The sequence below is a fragment of the Mustela erminea genome, chromosome 2 (genome assembly GCF_009829155.1).
Source record: "Mustela erminea isolate mMusErm1 chromosome 2, mMusErm1.Pri, whole genome shotgun sequence".
NCBI lineage: Eukaryota > Metazoa > Chordata > Mammalia > Carnivora > Mustelidae > Mustela > Mustela erminea.
This window is the reverse complement of record NC_045615.1, coordinates 113,756,560-113,781,584: the sequence shown is the minus strand read 5'-3', so window position 1 is coordinate 113,781,584 and position 25,025 is coordinate 113,756,560. Positions and strand designations below refer to the sequence as shown.

At 36.4% G+C, this 25,025-nt stretch overlaps 1 protein-coding gene and 1 long non-coding RNA gene across 7 annotated transcripts in view; one reads left to right on the top strand and one right to left on the bottom strand.

Moving 5' to 3' along the window:
- KCNIP4 (potassium voltage-gated channel interacting protein 4) overlaps positions 1 to 25,025 on the top strand; it is a 1,139,639-nt gene that overhangs the window by 800,915 nt on the left and 313,699 nt on the right. The window lies entirely within an intron of this gene.
- LOC116584930 lies at positions 439 to 24,373 on the bottom strand. 2 transcript variants are annotated; one of them, XR_004283384.1, is made up of 5 exons: positions 24,326 to 24,373; positions 23,996 to 24,073; positions 9,404 to 9,528; positions 7,613 to 7,736; positions 439 to 618 (listed from the first exon to the last, which is right to left on the bottom strand). It is a non-coding gene; the product is annotated as an uncharacterized LOC116584930 (long non-coding RNA). The 2 variants fall into 2 exon arrangements; XR_004283383.1 differs by having other exon boundaries at positions 23,996 to 24,370.

The window sequence follows — 25,025 nt, the reverse complement described above, 5'->3', positions numbered from 1 at the left end:
GTCCTGCCTCACTCCTTCTACAAAACTTCTTCAGGCCTGGGGTTCTCTGAGCCACTCCACACCCCCCCACCACAGGAGGGTAACAGGAAACATTCCACACTCCTGAACCAGTGGTGGGCTAAAATAAACCTAGACTCAGCCCCTTTGGGGCATCATCTAATTCCTCTGGTGCTATAGAATCTGAAAGACTGATTCAGTCAATACACATACAACTTTGGCAGGAGACTGGTTCCCACCTGTGCCAGATGCAGACCCCAGAAGATTGCCAATTGCCTGGGTTATATGTGGAGATGGCCAACTTGACCCTCCTAAACCTCATGCCCTAAAGCTGTCTGGGATTTATGTTGTTTCCCTTACTCCCCTACCTATGAATTCAATGCTGGACAATCTTGACTTTGTCTGAGGTTGAGAGAAAAATGCAAGTAAACATTTCTCTAATCACGTATTCTGTTTAATCTTTTGTCTTATGTCAGATCCTATGCTATTTGAAATTCAAAGTGAAGGATCGATTCTTTTGTTCTTTCTCTCTTTCTTTCTTTCTTTCTTTCTTTCTTTCTTTCTTTCTTTTTTTTCTCTGAAGTTCTCCTTTTGCTGGCTGATACTGAAGCAGGAAAACATCTAGAGATAATGAAATACAGGGAACCAAAAACAAAACTGATTAATAAATCAAGATATTATCTCTCTCTATAGTAGTTACTGAAATATTAGCAAATTAGAGCAGTTTTATAACCTGATGATTAGGAACAATTTTAACACAAAAAGCCCATCAGGCTCAAAGGGGCAAAAGAACTAACATTTCAATAAGTAAAAAAGGAAGAGATGGGGGAAAAAAATTCAAGTCCTATAATGTTCATTGTATAAACACTTTAAAACATTTTAATGATGACCTTTAAATTTCAAAACAAACTTGTGAGGCATGCAATTATTTTTCCGAATTTAGAGATGACCAACATGAGGCTCAAAACAGTAAGGAATTAGATTCAGGCCATGCAACTAAAATGTGCTGGATACAGAATTAAATTTCCGATCTGACAACTGGCTTCAAAGTCAATACTTTTGGTGCCACATGGAGTGAATAAATGACCAAGTATCACCAAGTTCATTTGGGAAAGTTGTATTTGTAGCAGTAGCAAAGAACTTTTTAAGAGGGGTTTGTGTTTCATTTTGTGAGCTTATATTTATTGGACATTTTAATGTACATAACATCACAAACAGTGAGAAGGAAGAAAAAACACCATCTCTGCCAGGAGGGAACTGATAAAAGAGAGACAGAGACAACATAGAAAGGATACATGGAAGGCACTGAGATAGGTGCTGTTATAGAGGTAAAGTTTTGTACTTTATCTGAGAAATGTACCTTGTACTTTATCTGAGAAAAGTAGGAAGTCTCCAGAGAAGGTTGCTGTTGAGCTCTTTTGAACAATAGACCCCACTAAACAGAAGGAGGGAAGTCTAAGAGCTGTGAGGCCATGAGATATATGTATTAAGTCAGGAAGTTTTTAGAATAGATTTAATAATATACATTAACTATATTAATAAATATACTTAATGATATCCTGAGCAACTTATAAATATTTTTTTGGTGGTTTTCTAGTATTTTCACCATATTTTAAGTCAATTTTGGTATCTACAATGGCACCATTAAGATATGAGGCAATGTCATGGGATAACACACTTATGTGGTTCCCAAGAGTCATCTGTAAATCACTGAGAAAAAGGTAAGAAAGTCATTCCACTCAAAGGGAGCTGCTGCTTCATTACATGTTTTTAGAAGTGAAAGGGATTTTAGAAATGTTTTAGTACAATGTTTCTCCCACTTCAATAAAGCAGAAACTTCCTCCTAAAGGACAAAGGTCTCTAGAATATTGACTATGAAATTATATTTATTAAAATGTCATTTAAATTTGTACAAAAAGAAAACATAATACCCTTTATGTTTACAGATCTTAAACAACCCCATTGCCTAAAACGCATTTATAAATAAAATATAAGGAAAATTACGAGGCCAGAGAAATCTGAAATAACTGACATTAATGTGACAGAAGGGTATGGCTCTGACTGCCAAGAGTAGGTACAAGTTTGATGTATTTATTGCCATAGGTCATTGTTAATTCAAGTTTTCTATCATTTTTCTCTTCCCGAACTCTAGCAAAACCTTCAGTGGTACAATAAGCTGAGATTGTGTTCAAGTTTCCTTGTTAAAGATGTATCATTTAGATATGCTTGTTCCTTCTCTCATTAACCCCCCGAAGTGAAGTAACATTACCATGGCAAGCATAAAGATGGAAGTCAGATGACCATACTCAAGTGGTCATTCTGATGAAGCAGATTATGGTTTTATTTCTTTTTTGGTATGGTTATCAAAATGTAAGCCCCAAATCTAAAATTCTTTAACCAATAAACTCCTGGAGAATAAATTCTAACCTGAGTATTTTGAATGAGGAACTAAATAATCAGTGGCCAAAAGATTAAATATTGGACCTCAAGTTACTTAGGTAACAGTAGAGCTGGAACTGCAGGTAGAAGACTTCATTAGATTTTAGAATGTTTGGTATCATCCTTAAATGATGAATTTTTGTATTTTAAGTAACACTCTATAGATATGAACAATAACACCTGTTTTCCTTACACATTTCATCTTACAAAATTTAAGTTCTCACTTCAGAAAAGAGTTGTTTCAAGTAGGCAAGCAATGAGCTTCCAAAAGTATCTAAGATCAAAGGGAAATGTTAGAGGGAAAGAACAGGGGAAAAAAATACATATCCAAAAGGTTCCAAAAACTTGGCTACATTGAAATTTTATGGGAAAGACCTCTGAATAATGTCTCCTCTGATTTAAGATCCCATTGGATGTGGAAAATAATGGTATGCTTGAGAAAAATCCCCAGAATTATCCTTTCCACCTCCTACTAAGGATAAAATCAATAACAAACTTTACTTGGGTTTTTTATATATTATCTCATGTAATTCTCACCAAAACCCTACTGAGGACATAAATATTTTCAGTTGTATGGATGAAGAGACTGAATCTCACAGAAATTTTATGATTTACCCAAGATCATAAAGCGAGTAAATGAAAAAAAAAAACTGTTATCTATCTATCTATCTATCTATCTATCTATCTATGTTTAATTTATATACCTTAGAGAGAGTAGAGGGAAAGAAGGGGAGAGAAAATCCTCAAGCAGACTCCCAGCTAAGTGTAGAGCCTGACACAGGTCTTGATCCCCAAATCCTGAGATCATGACCTCAGTGGAAATCAGCTGCTCAGATGACTGAGCCAGCCGGGAACCCCAGAAAAGCATAATTTAAAGCAAAGTTCACTTGACTCTAAATCATGAGTCTGTCCCCCTATATATAATCTACCCCTGTTTGATAATATTTTAATAGTTCTACTAGTAAAAGTAATATTCACATGCTACATAGCAAGAATGAATGGACTTATATTGTACACAATAAACATTTCATAAGGGAAAATAGTTAGACCATTTCTCTTTTTTCCCTACTAACTCCTCTGTGAATTGATTTTTCAGACTGTGGATGCCTCAAAGGAATATATTGTAGAAAGGTAACAAAGTGAAACTAGAAATGGTGAGTCTCTGTCTCAGAGGGACTTTTGCCTGGTGAAGATAATTGGAGAGAACAGAAAATGTTCTCTGAGCCAACAAAGGCAGCTTTGTTTACAGCTACTATTGTCTTCAAAGAACATACATTACACTTGAAGATTTTAATAGGCTTTTATTCGGATTTAAAATCAGAGCCAAAAATAAAGCTAATTACTTGGGAATATTTTCTGTATCACTAAAAGAAATTGATTTGTTATTGATTTGTAAGTCATAGACAGCCATTAACTAAATTATACCTAAAACTTCCAAATTAATTTCTTTAACCCAGAACCCTATATATTAAGATATTAGCTAAAGAGCTCCACGTCAGCAGGGTGAGGTCCTCTTGAATTCAGTATATCCAAGACTGACCTCATTGTCACTCACTCCTACTCCAAACCTGTTTTTCTTCCATTTTTCTCACATACATGGCCCATGCCCAATGCCCTTGAATCATAATATCACATGGATATTGAATAATGCAGTTTATAGGTAATTCTATAGTTTTCCTCTTTCTCTATTCCATGGATATTTATTGAGCATATACTATGTGCCAATCTGCAAAGCTGATTAAAATTTCTGACTTAGCAAACATAACATAGCACATAAAGTCATGGTGTACAGGTAGACACTTGTTTCCAATATTTTACAAATGCTGAGACATTAAAATCAAACACAAAACCGCCTATATTGTATTACATTATTCTTTGTCAACTCTCCTCCTAAAGAGGTATTCTAATTCTTATCTATGTGGGTCTAGAAAGGCCATCATCTGCCAAACAAGCCACATTGCTCAATATCATGATTTAAATACACTTGGACGTCCTTACCTTGGATGATTCTTTTGTGCCCCCATCTTTCTACTTCCCTTAGGTCTCTCTCCATCATTTTTTATCCAATATCTTTAAAAAGGAACTAACTTCAGTCATTTAAATATCAGCATGTACCTAATCAAATTTTCTATGCTGAAGACCACCTGTTTGTTATGTGAGCATGTATGATTATAGATTTTCAATAACCATAGTAGTGTTGGTTTTATGCTTTTTGTGCTATATGTTTCTAATAGCCTTCCTGAGATATGGTTTGTATACCATAAAATTCACGTTTAAGTGTATAATTGAATACCTTGTATTATATTTATCTAGTTATCACAACAAACTAACAATGGAGGCTTTTTATCATCTCCAAAAGAAACCCCATGTGCATGTATTTGCTATCTGTTCCTTCACCTTCCCCAACCCTAAGCTACCACAAGTCTGTTTTTCTGCCTCTATATGTTTGCCTTTTTTTTAATGTTTCATATAAATGGAATCATACAATGTGTGATTTTTTTGTGTGTGTCTGGCTTTCACTGAGCATAATGTTTCTGGGCTTCATCTGTGTTGTAACATGTATAAAGATTTTGCTCTTTCTTTATTGTTGAGTAATCTTTTCTTATATGGGTATGCCACATTCTGATCATTTCTTCACCTGGATAGGCATTTAGATTGTTTCCAACTTTTGGCTCTTAAGAATGAAGTTGCTATGAACATTTGCAGACAAATCTTTGTGCAGACATATGTTTTCATTTCTTTGGGGAAGATACTTAGGATTGGTATTGCTGAGCCCTATGTTTATATGTTAAATCTATGTGTAAGTTTTTAAGACTTGCTGTTTGTTTTATTGGTAGGATTGTCTTGCTTTGATTTTGAGGCATTTGTGGTTTCATGGCAGAAGAGAAATTAAATTAACAAAACCTTCTTGGAAAGTGTGTCACTTTGTCCCATTGTTTGTTTGCTTTGAATTGGCTGTGTGTTCTCAGGACTGAAAGGATATCTAGGCACAAAATCCTTTGAAAACACTCAGTCATTCTGGCTCATAGGATGTTCTGATCAGGTTCCTAGCTACTTATTTACCACACAAAGTAAACCTCTAAGAGGCTTTTGGGGCAATAAGAAATCGTGTTTTCTTTTTAAATTAAAATTATTGGAAAGTGAGACAAGAGCACATCAAGAGAAAATCAAATGTGTATTTATAAAGGTAAATAATATCTAAAATGCAAAATACAAAGCAATCCATTTTTGACATTCAAAACAAATATTTTCAAATGAACTCCTGTATAGCTAGCTTTAAGGTGTTGGATCATGATATTTGTTGGCTTCTACAGTGAAAGTTGGTATGTTTGGTGTCAATATAAGCAGCTATCTGATGAAGACAATGCATAGTGACAGAGAATTTAAAAGCTGAAGGAACCTAGTGCGAGCATCATCTGTTAGTCCATTACCTGCATAGTGTGCATTGAGACCCATTTAGAAATAAAATGATATAAAAAGGTAAACAGAGGATTCAGTAACATATTGATTTTTACAATCTTACTTTTTTTTCCTGTGCAAAGGGAGCGAAGGTGGCAGGACTCTAAGATATGAGAAGTCATGAGATTGGCAGTAAATCAAGAGGAGATCAGAGGGGTGCCTGGGTGGCTCAGTCAGTTAAGCGGCTGCCTTTGGCTCAGGTCATGATCCCAGGGTCCTGGGATTGAGTCCTGCATTGGGCTCCCTGCTCAGCAGAGAGCCTGATTCTCCCTCTCCCTCTGCCTGCTGCTCTGCCTACTTGTGTTCCTCTCTATCTCTCTAATAAGTAAATAAAATCTTAAAAAAAAAAAAAAGAGATGAGGGAACAAGAGTATTCATTCATTCCCACTCATCTGGTTAATTGCATCATTGTGGCTATCGTTCAGTGTATTTTTCTCTCCCTCTCATAAAAGGTGTTCAGTGTCTCCTCATACATTTTTGTGTATGGTAAATTTAAATCCCTCCAGAGAATCTGTGGGCTTTTTATTTTATTTTAGTAAAGTACAAAGATAAGCCAAGTGACATATTCAGGTTTGTAAGTACACACAGTAGAATATTGTAGTGTATATATTATGTATAAGGATTTGTCCAATTTCATTTTGCTGGTTTCTTGGGAATTTTTGTTGTAGCATCTGTGCTGAATATTCTTGGCCATTATATGCAGCAGTGCATCACAACTAAGCAGCTGTGATGACATACAAAACTCTTCCAAAGTAACACCTGTGGTATTTGCCTTTTCTTAGCTCCCCACGGAGAGAATCTTATTTATTTCAGTGACTTATACATTTCAATGAAACAAAGTCACATACATTGGGAGGGTAGAGAGGGATTCGAATTTCCCTCGGTGGTCATTAGCCATAAGAGAAAAATGGAGAAAACATTAATTCTCAAACTGGATTATTTTTCTTACACACTAATGAAGCCTTGGGTATACCTTCAGAGTATGTTTATATTCTAGTTATTGCAAAGCAACTAGGGCAATTTTTTTATTTGATTGATATTTTAATTGAACTAATGTGAATAAATTTTACTTAATTGATACTTGTTTTTAAAGACACAAGTGTTTTGTTTTGTTTTTAATTTTGTATCATGTCTATATCTCGGCTGATAATGATAAGATATGATCAAAAAGAAGTTAAAAGGAGTAAGGAAATTTCTAGCCTTTTATTAATCTCCAGAAAGAGGTTAATATAAGCATTTACAGATAAGAGAAGCCATCTTTAACCATATGTTAGTGAAGTGAAACCCCTCTGGAATTTTCCTTGCCTGGAAACTCAAATCAGGGATTTTTCACACTAGCCCACTCATTCCCTTCCCTTTCAATCTACTTAGCTCTCCAAGTTACTTCCTGAGTGACCACACATGAGCACACACCACTTGCCAAACTGCTAGTATCTGATCCCCCCATCCTAATTAATAACACTACTATTCTCTCTGTTATGTATATTTGAAAAATGACAGTCATTTTTAATCTTCCCTTGGTGCCCACTTGTGCCCCCTAGCCAACTAATTTCTGGATTTCAGCACTTTCTGTTGTGTTTCGTACAGTTGCTAGAACTTTTCAGCCCTCTTTCTTCCATCAAGAGGTAGTACCCGTAATGGTTAAAGACACAAATTCCAGGGTCCTAATCATAGATCAGGCACTCCCTAGTTGTATAAATTCGGGCAAGTCGCTTACCTTTTTTGCCTCAGTTTCTTCCTCTGTACAATGTGTAAGTTGATGGTGGTCATTAGCAGAGGCTTTGGTTTTTCTTGGTGTGGACCTTTGTGTAGGACTGCTTGAGTTTCTTTACAGGTGGCAGCTGGCTTCCCCCAGAGTGAGTGATCCAGGAAAGTATAAGGCAGGAGCCACAATATCTTTAATAACCTGGACCCAGAGGGTCAGACAACTTCATTTCTCTGATAATCTATTGGCTACAGAGGTCAGTGTGGGAACTTGACCATAGGGTGTGAAACCAGGAGGCCAGTCTCATTGCCGCCATCATAAAAGCCAGCTTCCTATTCTTAAGTGTTCTGCCTGACATCCTTTCTTCTCTTGTGTTATGTTCCCAATTAACATTTCCCTCTCATCTCTTGCATCTCCAACAATCTTTCAGGAATTACCAACCAGAGCTGCCCGTTAGCATTTCCTATGGACTTCTTATACACTTCAGATATTAACTCTTTCTCAAATTAGATGTTAATATCTTCTCTAATCATATCCCTTTGCTTTAGATAACAATTTTTATTGTATGAGAAAGTTTTAACCTTTCAGCAGTCAAACCTGTCCATACTTTTATTGTGATTTCTTCTATCCTTCTATAAAAATACTACTCCTTTAAGAAGCTCATAAATATAGTTCTATTTTAGACTAGAAGATTATTATTTTCAAATGAAGTTTGGTTCAGGTGGAATTTGTTTTTCCATCTGTTATACAGTAGAGATCTAAATTAATTTACTTAACAAGCTTTTTAAAAATGTTTTCATGTTACCTATTCTACCTTATTTTCATTTTGTGAATTCTGCTGGTTTCTATTTACTGGCCTATATTTTTTACAAATAGAAAATTAATTGTCCTTGATTTTAAAATTTTGTCACCTTCCTTATTCTATATTGTCTCTACCTCAGTATCTCTGAAAAATAGAAACTAGGTTTATAAACATGCATTTGATTGAGCTTGGCCAAATAACATTTCTCTCTCTCTTTTGTGTGTGTGTGTGTGTGTGTCTGTGTGTGTGTGTCTCCCACTGAGATCACAAATCTTGAAGTCAAAAGAGCTCTGTAGGATACACTGATGTTGTGGTTGTGATGAAATCTCCTACTTCTCTTCCTGGGGTACAATGTTACTGTTAATTCAATTGCTTTTCTAATTTTAGAAGGCCGTTTGCATTCAGCTTATGTTGACCTTTAAATCAAATAAAAAATGAGAGTCAATGCTTTTATTATTGGAATACAAGTTAAGTCACATTCTGATTGTAATTAAGGGCCATCAAGAAGGTGACTTATCTTCCTGCAGATTTGATGCCAGGTATGCCTGGATTTGGAGACACCATACCACCTATTATGGAGAGTAATCTCCAGTTTGATGAAGTGTCACATATAACAAAGAATTGTTTTGTAAACAATGTTGCCTGCTGAAATCTTAAGAATTTTATTGGATAAAGTTTTAAAAACAGCCCTCTTGGTAGGAAGAAAATGATTTGTTCAGGGATAAGCTTTTCTGAGTATGTATTTATAGCCTTTTCAATTATTTATCTCTAATTACAAAGTTGCCTTTTTTGTTTATTTTTTGAGGTGTCCTGGTGACAGGGTGCTTGCATGCTCTTCAGTGATGGACTCTAACCCCTATCCTACACTTCTGCATAATAAATTCTTTCCTGAAGCCTTCAGGTGATTTTAGTACATATGTCTGTACTGGTGGTCTTCATATTACATGGCATTTACTCCTCTATGCCACTGTTTACAGACTAGGTTGCAAGTTGGTACTTACCTGAGAAGTTTAATAGGGAACTGGCTAGTTATTTGCTTGAGCCACCTGGTTATCTGTGTATTTCCACATCACGAAGCCATGCTCTCTGTCACCACCTACAATGCCCTTTATCTGGAACCTGGGGCCTGAAAGCAAAAGAGAAGCACATTGTTTGCTCTCATTGGCGCTCTCTGCTTGTACTAACAAGTAGAGCCAGAAATCTCTACATGTGATTAAGAATGGTAATAAGAGGGGAGGAGTCACAAGAGAAATTTAAACAGAGGGCTCTGAATCCACATACTCACTCAAGTTCCCTCTTTAGCCATAATATATACTTGCCAAAAAAGTAGCGAGGAAAGAAAAACAAAACAAAACAAAACAAAGTTGGCAACTCTGGTTTGAAACTTGTAATGAACTATGTATGTAATTCGAAAATGGCACACTTTCTGGCTGGTGAATTAAGTAGATGGCTGTCCTTTTTGACTGACCCCTGCTGAAGGATACAGAGACAGTAGTCCTTTAATTCTTCATCTTTGAGAGAACAGATAGTATTCAGTATGCTTTGGGGATAGTAGTACCTACCTAGTGTTTTGTGAAGGTTAGAAAAGTTGGTTCATGGAAAGTACCTTTAAATTGATTCATGAAAAATGCCTTTCAGGAGGTATATAGCAAATACTCAGATAGTGGTAGTTCTTTGTAGTCATCAAATTATTGCCCAGACATGTAGGATTGAGTAAACCAGAAGAGACAGGATGCTGGTGATAGTAGATATTGTATAGGCTGTAGGGCTGGACAAATCTGAGTTTGAATTATAGGCCTGCCATTTATTTACCCTGTAACTCTGTAACTTGGACAGTTACTAAGTCTGAATCTTAGTTTCCTCAACATGTATTGGGGATAGGAATTGCTCTTTTTCATGGTTATTAGAATTACATGAGGTTTTTGTAAAATGTGCATCCATTTGTAGCATAGATGGCACAGAACCTGAAGCATTCAACAAAGAGAATTCCTTTGTTTAGTGATTGAAAGACCCAAGCTCATGTTCCAGTCTTTTCATTCATTAACTATGAGATCTTCATGAAACTATTCTCTTAAGCCTCAGTGTCTTGTTTCTGGAACATGAAGAGTGCGATGAAATGGTAGTATTTACATGTGTGTAAATGTGTAAATACCCTATTTTTATCAGCACTTAGCTTTGAATATAAAATTATTTTTTAATATGATTTTTTCTTACCGTGTTTTAGCTCTTAGAGTTATTTATCTTTGCATATCCAGAGCCTAGCACATAAAATTTACTCAGTAAATGCTAAGAATGCTGAGTGAATAAAAGAATCAATGCAGACATGGATAGAAGCATACGTATTTTCACAAGAATGATGCATGAGCAATATTCAAGGACAGAGAAGCAGTGCCTGCCCTCATTTCAAGCTGGAGGCAAGCATTAGAAAATTGGAAGTTGGTTGAGCAAAAAGTCCCCAAGGATATTAAAGATGAATAGCTTTTTCTTCTACATGAAATTATTGCTAACGCAATTACATGTGTCAAAATTAAGTTTACTTTTACTGCCATTGCAGTGCAAGAGGTAATTGGCACTGGTTCTATTAAAATTGGTCTGTGTTTGCTCTATAATTTTTGTAAATTTAGCATGGCAATATTTTCTCATTAGTCATTTACCCAGTTTTTTCACAAGCAAATTTGAGGGGGAAAATGTCATTTGTAATGTTTTAACCTTGTAATACACATTTGATTTCAAATCTAATTGCTTTTCAAAATGAAATATAACAAATGATACTCAGGTTCATAAATGTAAGAATCTATTCTGAGGTTCTTTTCTTAACAAAAAACAAAACAAATTTATTATTGTTAAAAAGATCTATGATTAAGATAATTTGAAAATATCTAGGGGAAAAATAAAGCTCAATAAATAAAACAGAGTAAAAATAGAAGGCCCTATTCCTTTATTTTCATCTATTTACTACTTTTGTCAAAAACAGTAAATTTCATGTGCGTTTGTCTTTAAATAAAGTCTTTTGGAGGCGAGTTTCTGTCTGTCACCTGTCTTTTGGGGGTATCTATTGTACCTTTTTTTAGAAATACTCATATGCCTCCAAACTCTGCATTGGGTCTTCTCTTGTCCTTGTTTCAGAAAAATGTGTCTGTTCCCTTGCCTCATTCATTCAATAAATAATCATTTAGCAACTAGATATGCATTACATTCTGATATATGAAGCCAACTGACATTATCCTGATGGCTGCCCTTATGGTGCTCAGAGTTCAGTGAAAAAAAAACAACCATTATACAAACAAACGTACAAGTAAATAATATGAAGACAACTTAAGCTGAGTGCCATGAAGGAAGAGAACAGAGCTTGTGTTTGAGAAAGAATAGTGGCAGGGACAAGGTAGGAGGCTGCTGACTTACAGTGGAGGAGGGTTCTGGGAATACAAAGGTGAGTAAAAGAATAGAATAAGAATGCCTGCCTCTTGGGAATTCTAGTGTGGCTTGGAAGATAGATATTTGATAAATAATAAATGCTGTTGAGTTCTTTGAAGAAGGATAGCATGCTATGGCACGGAAGGGAACATGTGTTTGCTGTTGTCTTGGGAGAAAAAAGTTCTTGAGAAAATGATACTGAATCTGAGTCCTGAAAAATAAGGAGTTAAAATGGAGAAGAAGAAGGGGGAAATTAATTCAAGTTCTGTTTCCTAACATATTTGAGTAATGGAAATATTAGTACAGCTGGATCCCAGAAAGAGTGGGGGTCAAGTGATGAAGGTTGAGGCTGTGGAATACGTGAAGGTAGATATTGCTGGGTCTTATCATTTTATGGATGATAAGTAATAGAAGAGGTTTATATAATAATCTTGTTTATCATCAAAATCTAACAATCACAGTGTACAGAAAGCATTTGGAGAGTAGGGAATGGAAATTAAGAGTAGATACATGGCGGGGCACCTGGGTGGTTCAGTGGGTTAGGCCTCTGCCTTCCGCTCAGGTCGCAATCTCAGGGTTCTGGGATTGAGCCCCACATGGGTCTCTCTGCTTGGCAGGGAGCCTGCTTCCCCCCTCTCTCTGCCTGCCTCTCTGCCTACTTGTGATCTCTCTCTCTGTCAAGTAAATAAATAGAATCTTAAAAAAAAAAAAAAAAAGAGTACATGCATGGGGGTGTCTGGGTGGTTCAGTCCTTAAGTATCTACCTTCTGCAGGGGTCATGATCCAGGGGTCCTGGGATCAGCCCACTCCGGGCTCCCTGCTCAGAGGGAAGCCTGTTTCTCCCTCTTCCACTCCCCCTAGTTGTGTTCCCTCTTCCACTCCCCCTACTTGTCTTCCCTCTCTCACTGCATCTCTCTCTGTCAAGTAAATAAACAAAATCATTAAAGAAAAAAAAAAGAGTAGATGCATGAAGCCATATAATATAGAGACTGTAGTGGCAGTCCTGGAATGAAAATAACTGGACATATACAAGAAATATTTAGGAGGCAGAATTCCCAGGAATTGATGGTGATCGACCATCCTGATTTGACCATCCTAATCTAAGCATTTTAAGTTCCACATCCCAGGAAATCCTCCAGTCCCAGGCAGATCAGGATGTTTGGTTGTTCTAGAAGAGAGAATGAAAAATCTTATTAGACTCCTATGTTTCTGGCTTGAACAGTGAAGCAGATTACAATGCCACTTCCTGTGGAAGTGAAAGAGGCCAATTTTGAGTGGTAATGGCTTATGGATTTGAGTTGCCAGTGAGACAACTAAGTATACATTTGAATAGAAATGTCTGGAATCAAAAGCAAGACTGGTACAATGTTAGATATTTAGGACTTTTGGATTTAACTGGCCAATGAAGCCATGGAATTGGGGGGAAAAAAAAAGAAGAAGAAGAAGAAGAACTAGTGAGCAGTTATATTCCCTGAGACAAGAAGTACACATCCTGAGTATTTTCAACTTTAAATGTCTAATAAAGAAAAGTCAGGAAAAAAGTAAAACACATAGAGTAGAGTGTCTAGAGAGAGGAGGAATCAAAGGAAAGCAAGACACAATGATCCTTTCAAGGTAGTAATGAGTTGTGTTGAATATTGTTAACACATAAATATGATGATAACTGAAATTCACTGGATTCTGAAATATTAGAAAGGCAATGTTTGTAGAATGATTGAAATATAAACATGAATGTGTTGGGATTGTGTTGTGAAGTAAGTGAGCATGAGGATATGGAGACAGCAAGTGAAAGCTATTTTAAAACATTTAACTATAACACATATAAAGAAGCTGTCACCTAAAGGAGAGTAGGGAGAATTTTCTTTGGTTGTTTGAGATAAATCTGAGCCAACAGAGACAGACAACTTGAAGAAACTGGAAAGAGAGAGCCTAGGGTCTTAGGAAAAAAAGAAGATAGAGAATCTAGAAAGAAAGACAAAAGATTTTCTCTTAGATATGAAAAGGGATGCCTTCCTAATTAAAACATAAGGGAAGGAAGAAAAGAAAGGCACAGGGATGCATTTCATGGTTATGTTTATATATAAAAGCATGCTACGTAAGGAACCATTTCATAAAGAATTCATGTGTAAACTTACGTTTCATGAGAAAAAGTACAGTAAGCAGCCCAGTGAATGATTATTATACATCATATTTTCATAGTTGCCTCTACTATAGTTTTACTATCTGAGGAATTATTTTCAAAATTTTCAGTAACAAGCATCATAAGCAAATTTGTTGTTATCTAATATCTGCCAAACATTCATGGTGCCCTCAAGGACTTGCAGTGGACTGTGCTGATGGAAATGGGCATTTAGACAGACCACTGCAATACAATCTGACAAGAGATGGGACCACAGTGCCATGGAAGTAGAGAGCGAGGAGCAGCTTCCTAGGAGAGTCACATTAGTTAGGATACAGGTTAATCACCTGTTTGAGACTGAAATAACTTTGATGCTACCATATAGAATTGCCACCCAAGGGTGGGTGTATAGAAAGCATAGGATTGCTCAGCTCTATGAGATCAGACAGGGATTCATACTTTTATTACTTTGTTACTCCATTATATCTATATGAAAGAATCTGGTTCCCCACCACCATGTCCATGGTTTGGTGCACAAGATGGAGTTCGAAGAAATTGAGGGCATAATTTGGGTGGTGAGCACATAATTTATGCTCAGATCTTGCATGACCAGCTAAAACTCTATTATCATGGAAGATGAGGAGAATCCTTGTTGGGGGCAAGCCACCCATCTTTCACAGGTGGTGGACATTGATTTAAATTTTCAAGGACATGAGGAATTTTTAAGGACAGTAATAGGCTCCTAGGAAAAGGACTAACCTATGTAAAGGCTAAGGTAATCAAAAACTTTAGCAATCACTATGCCACATATTTTGTAGCAAACTCATTCAGTGCCTGCATTGCTTTCCTTAGACCATGTCTAGTATCAGCAGCCGGTGTGGTGGGTAATTGTACAGGAGCTCAGACTCACCTTGCAATGTAGGATTTTATCCCATTGTTCACTGCATCTTTCTGATTCAGCCTCCTGGCCTAGAGTGATGTCACTGGAGATCCCTTAGACTGTCTACAAGTACAGCCTAGAAGTGAAGAGGAACCAACAGACTCAACCAATGATGGAAGGATAAAAGCTTTATCTTTTTGGATAATTCTGGGAACATTGAGTCAGCATCTCACAGGTCCCAACACATTTGAGCTCCTGATTCCTCAGCAGCAACACTGGCAAGGCACAATTTCCTCTAGCCCTCTATCACTCACTACTTTCTCATCTCTGCTTCCAGAGATTACCTTCTCAAAACACTATGAAACCACTCATATCCAATTCCTTGTTTCAGGCTTTGCCTTCATGAAGTCCCAACCCCTCGATCAAATAGAGCAGAAACCCTAATCAGTCAGAATAGATGTCTGCTGCTTCAGCCTCACCACTGTATCCCTACTCAACAGCAGCTGTGTATAAAACCATGGAGCTGGGGAGCTGGTGATTTTAAAAAGCCACAAGACATGTGTAGAACTATTACACCAACTCCATGATAGGGAAAAGCAGAGGAGGCTGTAGAAGTATATGAGGCTCAAATCGTAAAAGTATGTTAATATAGGTATTATACATTTATAGAATGTAGTTGCTATATAATACAGATGCAATGTATTTAAATGTGTGTATACATATGTGCGCACACACACACACATATAGTATGAGATCTATATTTAATCCTGTGAAACAACAGGAAGCCAACGGTGATGAAATTCTTTTCTGGGTGTTTTTTTTTTTGTTTTTTGGTTTTTTTTTTTTTTGGTATTTTTAGGCATTTTAGTAGAGCAGTCATACATTCTGATTGAGTTTCAAGAAAGTTTGTGTTAACAATAAATTATAGAGAACAATTCTGTAGGAAGAGAGATCTCCTAAGAAGCTATTTTGGGCAAAGAAAGTGGGAGACAAGGATCCAAATAGTGGCTGACTGGAGTCACAACACTGCAGATGGAAAAGGGAGTATATATTCTAGAAAAAATGGATGAATTGAAATGATGTTAAAAATACATGGCAGTTGGTCTTGCAAGGCACCAACTAGCAAGACTGGACTTTACTGTAGAGCCATAGTATGGCAGAACTGGTGCATCCTGGCTGATGGGCAGCTCAGATGTGTAGGGTCCAACCAAGAAGCACCCCCATCTATTCCCAGATCTACTATGATTCCTTCCAGCTTTCCAGCTGACTTGGGAGAATGGAATCCTAGCCCTACGTCATGCCATTTAGATTTATGTATTCCCCCACCATTCCCATTTCTCACATTTTAAGGATTTCTGGAAAGTTCTATGTTAATAGCTGAAAAAATAACAGAGTTCACCTTTGATGACTCATGCATGATTACCTCTGCACCCTGAGGACTATGCACATTCACCACTGCATTTCTCACTTCTCTTCTTTTCAGCATGTCACAAAGGCTGGCTAGTTTCTACATGCTGATAGAACTAAACGAGCAAGTCAGAGCAGGTGTTAGCATGCTGATGAGAATTCAGGCAAGAATTAACACTTCTCTCAGGATAAATGACCTTTTATTCTTTCCTGAAATGTCCTAGTTCTGCTGGAGCTTTTGCCAAGTCAGGTTGATTTGTTCAACAAATAACTATTGACCACAGGCTATCTCCCAGTAATCAGAAGATATTTGGGCACAAGAAGGTAGGAAAAGACAAACTGTATGACTATGAGGAACCTTACAGGCTCATGCAGAGGTAAAATGCCCCTGTATTTCCTACAGTTTATCTATGTTTCTATTACCTCACAGGGCTAGAGTGAGCATGCTATCTTTTTACATTATAATTTCCCCTGCCACCAATTTCAGAATTTAAAAGAGCAGAGTTATTATTCATTTCTGTGGCTGCCATGATAAATTACTACAAACCTCCTAGCCTAAAACAACAAAAATTTATTTTCTTACATTTGTGGAGGGTGGAAGTCAACCAAAGGCATCAGCTGGGCTGCACTCATTCTAGAGGCCCCAGGAAAATCCACTTATTGTCTGTTCCAGCTTCTGGTGGCTCCAGGAATTTCTTAGCTTGTGGCTTCCTTTTTTTTTTTTTTAATAAATTTAATTTATTTATTTATTTTTAAATAATGATGTATTATTTGTTTCAGGCATACAGGTCTGTGAATCATCAGTCTTACACAATTTACAGCACTCACCATAGTACATACCCTCCCCAATGTCCATAACCCAGCCATCCTATACTCCCCAGGCCCCAGCAACCCTCAGTTTGTTTCCTGAGACTAAGAGTCTTTTATGGTTGTCTCCCTCCCCACTTGGGGCTTCTTGACTTCAAGCTTTACCTGTATGGTCATATTACCTCCTTCTCTTCTGTGTCTTTGCCTCCATCTAGAGGGAGACACATCTTTATTTGATAATACATGTGATTGGATTTAAGGCTCATCTAGGTACTCCAGAATAAGCACCTCTTCCCAAGGTCCTTAACCACATAGGCAAATATCTATTTTCAGAATAACATACCAGTCACAGCTTCTGGGGTTAGGACCTAGGCATATCATTTTGGTGGGGGTGCATAATTCAGTCCACTAAAAGAATAAAGACTGGATATATTGAGAGAAAGACAGAATATGAATCTTCCTTAAGAATAAAATAATTAGGGGTACCTGGGTGGCTCAGTTGGTTAAACATCTGACTCTTGATTTCTGCTCAGACCATGATCTCAGGATCATGAGATACATGAGGGGCATGGAACCTCTCTCCCTCTGTCCCTTTCCACCCTCTCTGTCTCTCTCTCTGTCTCATTGTTGTTTTCTCTCGGGAAAAAAAAAAAAAAAAAAGAATAAAAGAATAAAATAATCTAATGAGGCAAAGAAATTAGTCTTTATGTAGAGTCAATTACTACCTTTGCCTGATTAAGAAACACAGGGAAAGGAAATAAAGGTGAGAATGAAATCAAAATCAAGTTAAGACCAATATGATGTAGAATGAAGACCGCACACTGAAACCAAGAAGACCTGCATCCAGGTCCCATTTAAATGATTTACTATCTATGCTTCTCTGGAAGTATCTTTAACGTAGCAATAATAATGCCTAAATGCAAAGTTAGCTTAGCCTTCACATGAAATTTATATATATATATCATATGCATATGATATATATATCACACATATTATAATTTATATTTTGCATCTAATATAATTATAATAAATTAGCTATAATAAATTATAATAAATTGTATATGTATAATTTACATAAAATATATAATGTCCTGGCACAGAATATGGTGCACAGTTAGGATCCCACACAGTTATTTCTCTCAAAAGTGTTCAGTCTATACTAGGTATAAGCAAATTTTCCTTCTGAAGGAAACAGATTCAGAGCTCTCTTCTTCAGGACTTACTGATTTAGTAATAGCGGCTTAACCCTTTGCTCATCATGTTTTCATTTCTGATAATGACCTGATGTAACCCTTTTATCTTCCTGTAAGACTTTATTACTTCTGCCTCTTGCCCCAGACACTGTAAATCCTGGTGGTATCCAAGAGAAGAGGAAATAAGATGATTCTTTAAGGCAGATGCCTGTGCTCTTGCTCTCATAAAGCAAGAGGTTGGGTTAGAATATTACACAGGTTTGAGTTCATCACAACTCATGATAATCCAAATGATGTTAATGGAGCTGCTCTTTGAGTTATATATCATTTTAAAATATGGAGCAAAGGGTACATCAAAATCTTTACACAAATTCTCTGGGGTGTTTTTTCTCCTAGTAGCTTTCTTTGCTTAAGTGCCCCTAATGACCCCCTCCAATGGAAATGGAAGTGTTTGGCTAATGCATTCTCAAAATGGAAGTTGTCAACTCTTAGGGGAGTCTTGTGTGTCTTGATGAGCTATCAACCCTTGCTTTCCTTTAAGCACTTAAAAATCAGCATGAGAAAAAATCATTACAGTTATTTCTAACACAGCAAAAGAGAAATTTCAAAAAAAAAAAAATCGCTAACACCAAAAGCTAAACAAATCTGAGAAAGCCAGTTTCTGCATTAGCAGGATCAATTCAGAGCCACTAAAAACGAGTAAACAGCTTGTCTGTGAAAGCATCAGCAACCTACCTTTTCAAAAGAGAGTTACTTTTTTGGTATGAGATTAGTGGTATCTGAAAGGAAGGGTTTTCATTTGACATAGAGCTTGAAAAGTTTGCAAGCTGAAGACATGTTTTCCTCAGTTATAATATATGCTGTTTTTAAAGATGGTTTCATCTTTTTTTTTGTCTTCAGCATCGTTAATGTATGAGCCATTGTGTTTTTCTATTTTATGTTAAAAAAAAATCCCTAATTATTGTACTCTGAAAAGTCAGTGAGCTGTTCAATAGAATGAATAACTCTTCCCTGAGTATAGCATGCACAAGATGTAAGTAAAGACGTGTTTTTGTATCACGTAATTAAATTACAGATATGATGCTGGAATATCAAAATAGTGATAAAAAGCAGAACCATGTGAATCCGCTTATTTTTAGAGCCACAAAGTCAGAACTTGTAAGGCTTAGAAGGCTTAATTTCCCTCCTTCTCAATAAGTAACTTTTTCTTCCACAGTTTTAACAAAAATTGGGACTGTTTGGAGAATAATTTCAAAAAAATACCACAAAGGTTAATGGCAGCTGGTCTTACTTGGATTTCATTTCTTGTGCTGGGCCAGGATGTATTCCTACAGTAATTATCAGTGTTTTAAGACTAACTTTAGATGCATATAAAACATAAACATAACCACTAATGAGAATATTAATTTTAGAACTTAAAATACTGATTTCCATGGTAATTATGTTTGTACATTTTTTATTCTATTTCTCAAATACTGATCAACTGACCAATATTATCAGAAAACCCTCTGAAGTCAAATTTTTAGCCATATATGACAGTCTTAATGGATAGGTTCTAGAAATTCAGAAATGAGAGCTCCTGTCATGTCTTTGCACAGCACTAAAATTCAGTCCCTACAACATTATGCTTCTTAATCAAAGAGAAAACTTTCAGAGGGAACTTGATAAAATATAGTTTAGAGTATAATAATTAACTAAAAAGCAGTCTTGATCTAACATAGGATTTAAATTAGGGTTGAACATCTAGATTGAAAAAAAAAATCTGAATCCTGTCAATTATTTGTGGAGCATATTTTCTATGACACTCTTGTAGGTTTTGATTAATTCTTGATGCAGATGTTGCAAACCACCATTCAGTGGGTGATTTACTTTCTTTCTTAAAAATACCATTGTGCTGGAAATAAAAAAAAAAAAAAAAAAAAAATACCATTGGTACTTCAAAATATGCTTAGTAAGATCCTATAATATGCAAAACACAGGCCCAAAAACTGTGGAAATAATGAGATTAATATAAATAAGCAAAAAAACACCTATCAGTAACTCTTTGCAAGATCTTATCTCGTAGAGATGATTCAACATGTATGAAAGCGATTACATAAAATTTAAATTGCCAAATGCAGTAAAAAATTATAAAGAGAAAGTCTTCTTTGGACATAAGGAAGAGAGATCTTAATGTCCAGAAAAGGAGGAGTAGGCATTTTTTTATGAAAGAGGGGACATTTGAACTTGTTATTGAATAATTTGTAGAGGTGGATATACCACTGATAATAACACACAGTTTTATAGTATTTACTGTGTGTCCATTTTTCTAAGTGCTTTCATATATATTAATTCATTTAATCCAGTCAACAACACTTCAAGGAAGGTATTCTTATAACCTCTGTTTTATAGATGAGGAAAGAGTGGCATGGAAATTAAGTAACTATGGTCACAGAGCTAGGATGTGGAGAGGCCAGAATTCATCTGTGGCAGTCTGGGTCAGAGTCTATGCATTTATAAACTCCCACACAAGGAGGAGAAGAAGTGCATATTGGGTGAGTTGCAGAGTATATTAGTTTCTCATTAGTGCTTTAACAAATTACCACAAACATAGCAGCTTAAAAGATCATGAATTCATTTTCTTACAATGCTGCAGTTCAGAAATCAGAAATGGGTTTCACTGGACTAAAGTCAAATATCATCAGGTTAGCATTCCTTTCTGGAGGTTCTAATAAAGAGTAAGCTTTCTCCATCTTTCCTATCCTATAGATGGGATATATCTGCCATATCTTGACTGGTAACCCTCCTCTATGTTCAAAGCCAATTGTGTCACTTTGACTTTTGCTCCTGTCATCACATCATCTTCTCTGACTCAGCTGTTTCCCTCTTTCACTTCTCTAGTATGGACATGAGAAGTAGGGAAGAAGCATTCCCTGTAGTACACCTCCAGTTCATCCCAACCCAAAGTAAACTCATCATCTATCTACCTATTACCCAAACAAGACACCTTGAGTGAAAGTCCCTCTTGACGCTTCACTCTCAGAATTGGCTCATTCCAGTCATTAGCAAAGTGTGACTGCCTTTCAAGTAAGTTCCACCTGTCCCATCTCTTCTAAGGTACCATTTTATTAGGATAACTCCCATTGAGCCTTATGTTATACTCTCCACTCAACCATGTTCCTTCCTGATAAACTCTAAAATCTAAATGAACCTAAGCCAATGTGTCTCCATCAATTACTTTTAATCATACCAGTCATCTTCTGCTCCAGGTATACTTTCTGATACCCAGGATTTGTGAGGTACCCATTATATTTACTTAGAGTCACATAACTAAGAAGTAACAAATCTGGAGTTTAAATTCAGAGCACTTTTTTATTTTATTTTTTTATTTTTTTAAAGATTTTGTTTATTTATTTGACAGAGATCACAAGTAGGCAGAGAAGCAGGCAGAGAGAGAGAGGAGGAAGCAGGCTCCCTGCTGAGCAGAGAGCCCGATGCGGGACTCGATCCCAGGACCCTGAGATCATGACCTGAGCCGAAGGCAGAGGCTTTAACCCACTGAGCCACCCAGGCGCCCCAGAGCACTTTTTTAAATAAAATATGTGAACTTTGTCTTGGATGTGCTTATCCAAATATTAGCAGATAAAGGACTAACGTAGTCAAAATGATGTACTTTGAACATTCTTTGAACTGGTAAAGGGACTCTTGCAACAGTAACGTATTTTTTTTTTAATATTTTATTTATTTATTTGACAGAGAGAGAGATCACAAGTAGGTAGAGAGGCAGGCAGAGAGAGAGAGGAGGAAGCAAGTTTCCTGCTGAGCAGTGAGCCCGATGCGGGGCTTGATCCCAGGACCCTAAGATCATGACCTGAGCCGAAGGCAGAGGCCTTAAACCACTGAGCCATCCAGGTGCCCCAACAGTAACTTATTTTTATGTACATTCTAGAGCCTCTGACCCATAAATGAGAAGGTTAAACTAGATGATTTCCAAGATTCCCAGTGGCAACCCCCTTAAAGATGTTTACTTTTGCTTTTACTCTTAACGTGAAATAAAAGAACTTAATAGCATTTTCTGAGAGTTCCAAACTTCCCAAAGAAAGCCTCTTATCTTAGTCCTTTCTAGATTCAGTCTGTGTGTGAACCAGGAAAACACTCCATACAAATTAACCCTTCATATGACCTTGATTTATTTTGAGGATAGGATGCCACATGGCTGAAACCAAGACAATTTAAGTAAATGGTGACATAAATCACAAAGATCTCTTTTTAACTAATCTGTTCTGCAAGTAGTGATGACTCATTCCAGAACTCAAAATGTATGGCCCTTTAGTTCATCACTGCAGTCTACTCTGCCAACTAGATATCTCAGTAACTGCCAGAGCCCAGGTGTACTAAATAACTTTATCACTCAAGGTAATTAATATAGTTATCTTCTGTCTTCTTGTTCTCTGTACATCTTTAATACTATAGAGCTAAAGAGTTATAAAGAGCCAGAAAAGTCATTTGGTCAATTCATTATTCCTTGAGTAGGTAGTATATTTCCATGTTTTTTAAATGCTGAAGGAAAAACAGAAAAGCATGAGAACTGGTCTTCTCTGATAATTTATAATTTAGCATGAAAGAAAAGATATCCATGACACAATTAGAAAACAATGCAAGGCAATATATAATTAAATGCCTAATTTTGTGGTACAGGCTATGACAGCAATAAGATTGCAGAACAGGATGAGACTAGAGTAGGCTGGAATTGTCAGAGAGAGTTAATGGGGGAGGAGAGAATATTGGTAGATCCTGAAGAATGGGTAGGAGGGGAATCATGGATGGCAAGCAGGGGGATATATTTAGGAGACTGGCCTGACAGGAATAGATGTCCTGTGTTGGAATGAAAGGGGAAATAAAACTGATTTTGTGCTTTTTATTTTCTTGATGTCATTTCTAAACTGTATTGGATAATAAATCTAATTTTAAAATTTCCAGAGAAAGAAATTCTCAACTAATTTACTTGCTTCGTGTAATTGCATGTGATTCTTCATCACATTGGTGATGATTATATATAATACCACAGCCTACCAAATAATCATTTGCATTTTTTGGACCTATTATATTTGCAAAGCCTACTCTTAGAGTTGCTGATATTTCCCTCCTTAAGCCTTCTGTATCTTATTCCCTTCCATTTTGCTGGATAAGGAGACTACTCATAACTATTTGAGTAATAATGATGGATGTTAAAATCACATCTTACATTTATAAATAGCTTAAAACTTAGAAAATATTTACTCATATCCTAACTCATTTCATCATTAAAAAAATTCTAGGAAATAGGCAAGACAGGTGTTACTACCATTGTTTTACAAATTTGGAAACAAATACCTAGAAAAGTTAAATGACTGGCTCTAAGAAAAGAGCCAGACTTTAGAAGAACCAAGATTTCTAAACCTTCTGTTAGAATTTAGAAAATGACTAGTTGGCATATTTCCATGAAACCAAACATAATATATTATCTAACTTCTACTTTGATCCAGCATGATTTTTTAATGATTTAATGACCATTCTAATATCCACTTGAAGAGAGCCTAATCTTTAAAACCATTGTATTCATATGATAAAAGCTTAATCTTTAAAAATATACATATTTGGCACAAAGAATAGTTCCACACACAAACTGACCAGGATAAGGCACTTAACTTTTGTCCAATATTTTCGTAAGTGTGATGGAGTTAATACCAGCCTTTTGTAATGATCTAATAAAGCTGAGAATAGAAACACACATTGGGAAAAACGTAACACTTACCCTGTAACTTTTATCTTCTGCTTCCAGGAAGATGAAATTCATGTACCCTGTTATTCCTTCTAGGTATAGCTAAAAACCCTAGACAATGTATATAAAACAAATATAAGAAAACTCTCAAAGATGCAGAGAAGAAATCAGACCAGTAGGAAACCACAGGACAAAGGAATGACACAACGAGGAAACTATCAACTTGGAACCACCATAGATTCAGACAAAAGAATCTTGCTTTCTCTACTTAAAGAACCAGGAGCACCCAAGGGAAACGGGAAACTTTCAGAAAATACTTCTATGCTATGCTAGCCAACACCCACTAAAAACATTGTGGCCTACTTCCATCCCTGTTAGCAAAGCAAAGGTCTAGGAGAGAGCCTAGACTCCTATCCTTGATGGGCTGTCATGAGTTATACCAGCACAGTGGGGTGATGTCACAGAAGGCCCAGTGGGGAGCTGCACCCAGCCACAGTATCAGTGGAGATGACATGGTACCATCCAGCCCCAAAAGGCTGACAACCACAAAATGCTGACGAAAGAAACTAGAGATCTAAATAAATAGAGAGGCATACAGACTGGGAGGACTCAATATAGTAAAAATGTCAATTCTCCCCAAATTGATATACAGGCTTAATACAATTTCTACTAAAATGCAGGCAAGTTATTTCTACATGTAGACAACATTACCCTAAAATTTATGTGGGAAGCCAAAGAAACTATAATAGCTAAAACCGTTTTGCAAAAGAAGAATAAAGTAGGTGGAAACACTCTACCTGGATTCAAGACTTAGTATATAGCAATGGTAATCAAGATTATGTGGTATTGACAGAAAGGTAGACATGCAAATCAATGGAGCAGAATAGAGAATCCAAAAATAGACCCATGTAAATATGCTCAAATGGTTTTCGACAAAGGTGCAGAAGCAATTTAGTAGAAGAAAGATAGTCTTTTCAAAATGTATTGGAGAAATCAGACAATGATAATAACAAGAAAAGAAAAGAAAAGAGAACCTCAACCTAAACTTAATGCCTTGAAGGGG